This window comes from Hypomesus transpacificus, chromosome 14 (genome assembly GCF_021917145.1).
Source record: "Hypomesus transpacificus isolate Combined female chromosome 14, fHypTra1, whole genome shotgun sequence".
NCBI classification, from domain to species: Eukaryota; Metazoa; Chordata; class Actinopteri; order Osmeriformes; family Osmeridae; genus Hypomesus; species Hypomesus transpacificus.
In genome coordinates this window covers 1,477,881-1,484,145 of record NC_061073.1, presented here as the reverse complement: position 1 = coordinate 1,484,145, position 6,265 = coordinate 1,477,881, and positions in this window count along the sequence as shown.

The following is a 6,265-nucleotide window of genomic DNA, read 5'->3' as shown; positions in this document are numbered from 1 at the left end:
GGTGCTTGCTTGTTAATTTTATGTTGATAACACTCTGCGGCTGGGGTGCACGTGACCACTGGGTACACGCCATTCACTGAAAGTTAATTAGGTGGTATTGCTGACGTCAAACATCATCAGAGACAAACCAGTGAACATGGTTTATACATTGGCTCGTAGCTAAATTGTTCGCAAAAATTCGCAGGTGGCCAGGTACATAATAAAAAATATATTTTGATGTATTCGATAAGTGCTTTGACAAGCACGCTGATGCTTAAAGTGCATCTTCCAAGAGAATATGATTTAATCACTTTCCTTGAGCAAAATCCCAAAACAGGCCATTTTTACTTAGGAATGACACAATTAAACTTGTAAAACCTGGTCATATCTCTAAAGCCTGACAGCACGTCACTCGTCAAGAAGATCCCCAATCCTACATAATTTGAGGACCGTTTGTTTCGGTCTCCGACAAAGACGACTCTGGATTCAAGACCGGTCAAGATCACAACTGATATCACTAAATTGCCGGTGCGTTTAATTTATTTGTTAATATCATTACTGTTATTGGATGTAAAAAACGTCAGGTTTCAAACCAATAATTTAACTATTTTCTAATTACCCATCACCCCTAGCCTGGCTGCCAGCCCAACTTCTCCCCGCCCACAAAAAAATTGGGTCGGGAAGTTGGGTCTGGAGGGTCTCGTATTGGGGACAACTACAGAAAACCAGAATCGGGACGGACCAATGAAATTGCCAGGGCTGGCTTTATACGATGATGGACAGATGATCAACAGTAACGTCACGAAAGAGCGCTTGGGTTTAATTCGTTTTCAACAAACAACATATTACCAGAGCCTGTTTTCTTTATTAGACATTCTCTGATATTACGTTGCTCTGATTGGTTGTAGCTCTATCCAATTGAGCGAAAAGGCATTTGTTTTACGAGTTCGGTTGAAACAGCCCCATAGTCACAGCCCAATGGAGAGTTTTCAGACTCATATTCTGACTAGAATTATGAGTATGACAACGTCAGGCTGCATCACCCCTCCTCGCAATCCAAAAGTGAATATGGAAAATAGGTGAAACAGTGGCTGTCTGAAGATGTTGGCCCAATCAGCTTTAATTAGATTTAGTTACCTCAACTGCAAAGAGTTTAGCAACAATAACGTCCAAAAGAAAACACAGCCGTGTGTAAATTCTCCAAAGAGACGCTCACTGAGACGGCTGGGACTAGGCCTACATCAGACATTTAGAAAGAAAACATAAAAAAAAGGTAAACTGGGCATAAGTGACGCTAGCAAACGTTTCAAATTCAATTCAAGTTTATTGTCATATAGGCCTACAGGATACACAAGTAGGCTATACAAGTACAATGAAAAGCTTTGTGTCGCTGAGCCTACATCAGTGTAGTAATAATCAAATAGATAGTAGCGGAAAATAATGACAATAAAAGATAAGATAATAATACAAATAAAAATTGTTATACACAATAGGCCTACTCACTGACCAATGTAATAAACAGTGAGAGTAGGCAGTTGCAAGGTGGTTATAAAAAGTGCAAATGTGCAAAGTGTATCCTGGGCAGTGGAGTATACTCAGACTGAAAAGTCGTGATGTGCAGGAAGGAGGTGGGGGTAATAACAGTCCGTTTCAGAAGGGAGGTGGGGGGGAGAAGTTATCTGTTCAGGAACCTGATGGCCTGGAGATAGAAGCTGTCTCGTAGTCGATTAGTTCGGGAACTAATGCTGCGGTACCGCTTGCCAGATGGTAGCACTGTGAACAGTTCGTGGTTGGGGTGATCTTCCTGGCCTTTGACAGGCACCGCCTGGCGTAGATGTCTTGTAGAGAGGGAAGGTCACCTCCTGTGATGCGCTGCGCTGACCGCACCACCCTCCGAAGTGCTTTGCGGTTCAGCTCAGTGCAGTTTCCATACCAGGCAGTGATGGAACCAGTTTGCAATCTGCCTCTGTGGCAGGGGCGTCATTAGACCCTTTTTACTGGGGCACGTACCCCAGTATAAATCTGCTGTGCCCCTGTAAAATCTAAATTTTGAGTTTTAACAATTTACTTTATTAGTCAGTGCATTCATTTAGATTGATAATCCCAGAAAATTAACGCATTATCCCAATCAACGCTGGGAAAAGTGTTTAACTGAAAACCCAAACCTGTATGCATTCAGAATTCCATGTCAGCGCTCTTCTGAGCTTGACAAATAGCCACTGCAGCACAGACACAGGTTCAGGGGGGTATTCCAGAAAGCAGGTTATGCAACATAACCAGGAAAGTTAACCCACCAGCTGATTCACAGTGTTGCAGCAACCTACTGGCAATGTTGCCACACACTGGATGCCAGCTGGGGAGTTAACTTAACCGGGTATGTCACATAACCTGCTTTCTGGAATACCCCCCAGGTGTCGGACTCAGCACAAAATTGAGGTAGGCCAGGGCTGGACTGGCCATCTGGCATGTGGCTTGTGTACTTTGTACTACTTTGAGTGGTCTGGCATTGACCCGGTCTCGCCCTGCCTTGGTTTTGACTCGGTATCGGCCTGCCTTGGTCTTGACTCGGTCTCTACCCCTCAAGGTCTTGGTCATGACTTGGTCTCGGTTTAGCTGGTCTTTTCTTGACTACGACACTGAAACACACGGCATGCCGGGTGTCCACCGAAGAAATTAGCTTGTGCATTCCCCCACCCCCCTACTTGTTGTCCTTTCTCTCAGGACAGCTAAGTCCAAATAAGGGCCAAGTCCAAGCACTCACCCCATATGGTATGAGACGATCTATTCAGCGTTATTACATTGGGTGATTTGCAAAGGTAACCTATTCGAGCACTTGGGAGAACATAATTTGCTCCACTTAGAAAAAGCCTGAGAGATAACCAGAGAGGCAGTTAGAACCGAAACTGTACTGTACTGTAGCTAGTGGTACATGCCAGTGGACCGAGTGGTACGTGCCAGTGGCTAGTGCTACGTGCCAGTGCCTCTACTGGCACCTAGTGGTATGTGCCAGTGGAGCTAGTTGTATGTGCCAGTAGCTAGTGGTACATGACAGTAGCTAGTGGTACATACCAGTGCCTTCGCTGGTACATGACAGTAGCTAGTGGTACTTGACAGCGCCTCTACTGGTACCTAGTGGTATGTGCCAGTGAAGCTAGTGGTACGTGACAATAGCTAGTGGTATGTGACAGTAGCTAGTGGTATGTGACAGTAGCTAGTGGTACATGCCAGTGCCTTCGCTGGTACTAGGGATGGAACTTTACAGGAGTTTTCATGTTCAACTATTAATAATGTTATAGAACAATTATTCCATTATTTGCTAAGGCATGACGTCAATCCCCCCCCCCCCATGTTTTTTTTTAACAGGTTGCGATTGCAACGCATCACTGCCTGGCTGCAGCATAGACTTTTGAAAAATGAATAAATAATAAAGACTTGAATCCATCCTTTTAAACGTCAGGCTTCTCGACCCTGGTGGAAGCCTAATTATTTGAAAATTGAGTTTTAACTTGATTTACGTTACTTAACGTAAAACTATGAACGAAGTTGACTGGTCATCAGACACAAATACACAAGAATAATAACAAAACATGTCTTAATGCCATATTAAATCATTGTTTTAAACTGACAGTCGTGGCAACTTATTAGCAAGATGTATAGGCTACAGCTACCTTACAGGCTAGCCTACTTTCGTTAGCTCGCTTGTCATCCGTCCTCCTAGCTAGTGTAGCCTGAATGGTTTGCTGCTGGAGACCTCAGCTGGTGCTGGCTTCGCTGGAATTTACGTTTGGATGTATATTTGTTAAATGATATATTAGAGGAGACGTTGTACTATGGTAAGTAAATACAGCGTCACAGGAACTGCAGTTGACTTGATCTTTTCTTGAGAAATGGTCCCACACTGCATTTCTCCTGGCCCGCTTCATCTTTGCTCGTCTGCTGTAGGAAGTCGCGCTTGCGCAAAATACCGTTATATGTTGTTCTCATAATGCGCGGCAATACAACGATTATTCATTAGGCTTGGATTTTTATTCGAATTAATTCTTAATGACAATTAACCGATCATCGATTATTCATTACCAACCCTAGCTGGTACATAACAGTAGCTAGTGGTAGGTGACAGCGCCTCCACTGGTACATGACAGTTATTGTTCTGTTGATAGTGGTACGCAAGTGTCTCGTGGCAGTTGCATTGGGTGTCTTGCAGCTTTTGTTTACTGCCTAACTGCCCAGTTGCCATTTTAGAATAGGAGAACAGGCTATAAAATTGTATTTTTAAAATACAATTCCGGCCAGCGGAAACCTGTGGATGTCGCGGCCGCTCATGGTTGGCTCTAAGCCAGTGGTTCTCAACCCTGTCCTCAGGGACTCCCTGTCCTGCATGTTTTAGATGTTTCCCTGCTCCAACACACCTGATTCAAATAAAAGGGTCGTTACCTAGCTATGTAGAAGCCTGGTAACGAACATGCATTTGAATCAGGTGTGTTTGAGCAGGGAAACATCTAAAACAAGCAGGACAGGGGGTCCCTGAGGACAGGGTTGAGAACCACTGCTCTAAGCCATAAAATATCGAAAATCGTTTTTTGTCAAAATAGATTTTTTATTTTCGTATATAGTTAACACCCTAAACTTCATTGTAATGTACAAAAAGTATTTGATTAATTATGAAAAACTGTTAGTTTCAACGGTTTTTGGACATGTCAGCTAGCAAGATTGTCAAGCCATGTTTATTATAACTTTTATTCAAGCCAATAAAAGTTTTTAGCCTGTTTTAGCCATGAGACACTTGCGTACCACTAGTGGAGGCACTGGCATGTAGCACTCGCTCCACTGTCACGTACCACTTGCTCCACAGTCACGTACCACTCGCTACAGTTCAGTAGTTTCGGTTCTAACCGCTACTTACTGGATAACCAAGCATTGACAGGCCCCAAGCTGGGCAATGAACTTATGACTTTGCAAGGTAGTGCTAATAATGTAAAATATTTGACCTGTTATCAGCCCGTTAAATCACATGTTAAAAACCCGTTCTCTAAGCTTTACACTCCCGAGAATTGCAATATAAAGCTAGCTTGAAAGTCCTCCAGTTAGCATCCACGTTACTTAATTTCAACGGATCTAGAGCTAGTGGTTTTACATCTTTTTTTTTATTTTCTACTTGCGCTTGACAAAGAATCCCCGTGTCCTGGTACCATACATGTAGGGTAATGTTTCCCATTATATTAAAAATAAGACTTATTGTCGTTTGTAACTTTATGCTAACAATTTAGCTCTTGATTTATGTGCCTTAGGAAACCAGTACAAGTCTAACTTCCTCTTACTTCTTATTTGGAAGGCCTACTCAAGAATTATAGCGACACCAATAGGTCAAAATCCGAACATAACATTTTCAACCAGTTTTCTCCACGCGTACGTTGATGGAGGCTACATCAATGCAAGCGTCATGTTCATTGAAACGATTGGCTACTGTGCTCTGCAATCCTAACATTATCACGCCCCAAACTAAACGTGCAAATATAGAGCTGTAGGCTACGAGCCACATAAGGAAGACTTCAAATGTACAACTACGTAAGGAATGCACAATTCTTTACTGACGACTAGGCGGCACTATAGAATAATGTATAATAGGCTGTGTGGGCTAACTCTAGTGGCCATAATGGCATATGAATTATGAAATTATAGAAGCCTGTAAGGTCCTTAATGCTTGGTTCTGGTGACGTTTCTGATTGGCTGGTAGGTGGTATTTAACTTTGTATAACACGACACAGCTATTGGCAGAAAACTTACCTCCGTATGTCTGCGCCTCGTCCGTTAATTGAATAAAGTTATTACTTCTCAGCGTGAGACTTACAAGGTGTTGTGTGAGAGCGTGAGAAATAGTTGGAATGCGTGAGACTTGAAAGCCCAGAGTTACCTGCATTGGTTCGATGCAAACACATGGTAAATATATTCAATCAACATTGGTAATATATCTTAACATTGTTATGCAACCACCAACTGACCCAAAGTGAACACCCAATGAGCTTCATGTGACTGTTCTATAACGTCTGTCAATTGCATTACTGCGCGCTCTCTCTCTCTCTCTCTCTCTCTCTCTCTCTCTCTCTCTCTCTCTCTCTCTCTCTCTCTCTCTCTCTCTCTCTCTCTCTCTCTCTCTGTCCCTCGCTCATCTCTGTCTCTGATACTCTGTCAAACTCTCTCTCACACACACATTGACATACATAGCAGCACTATCAAAAACTGGTCAAATCTGTATTGTGAACTCATGGTTGGGTTAGGCCACACTCTG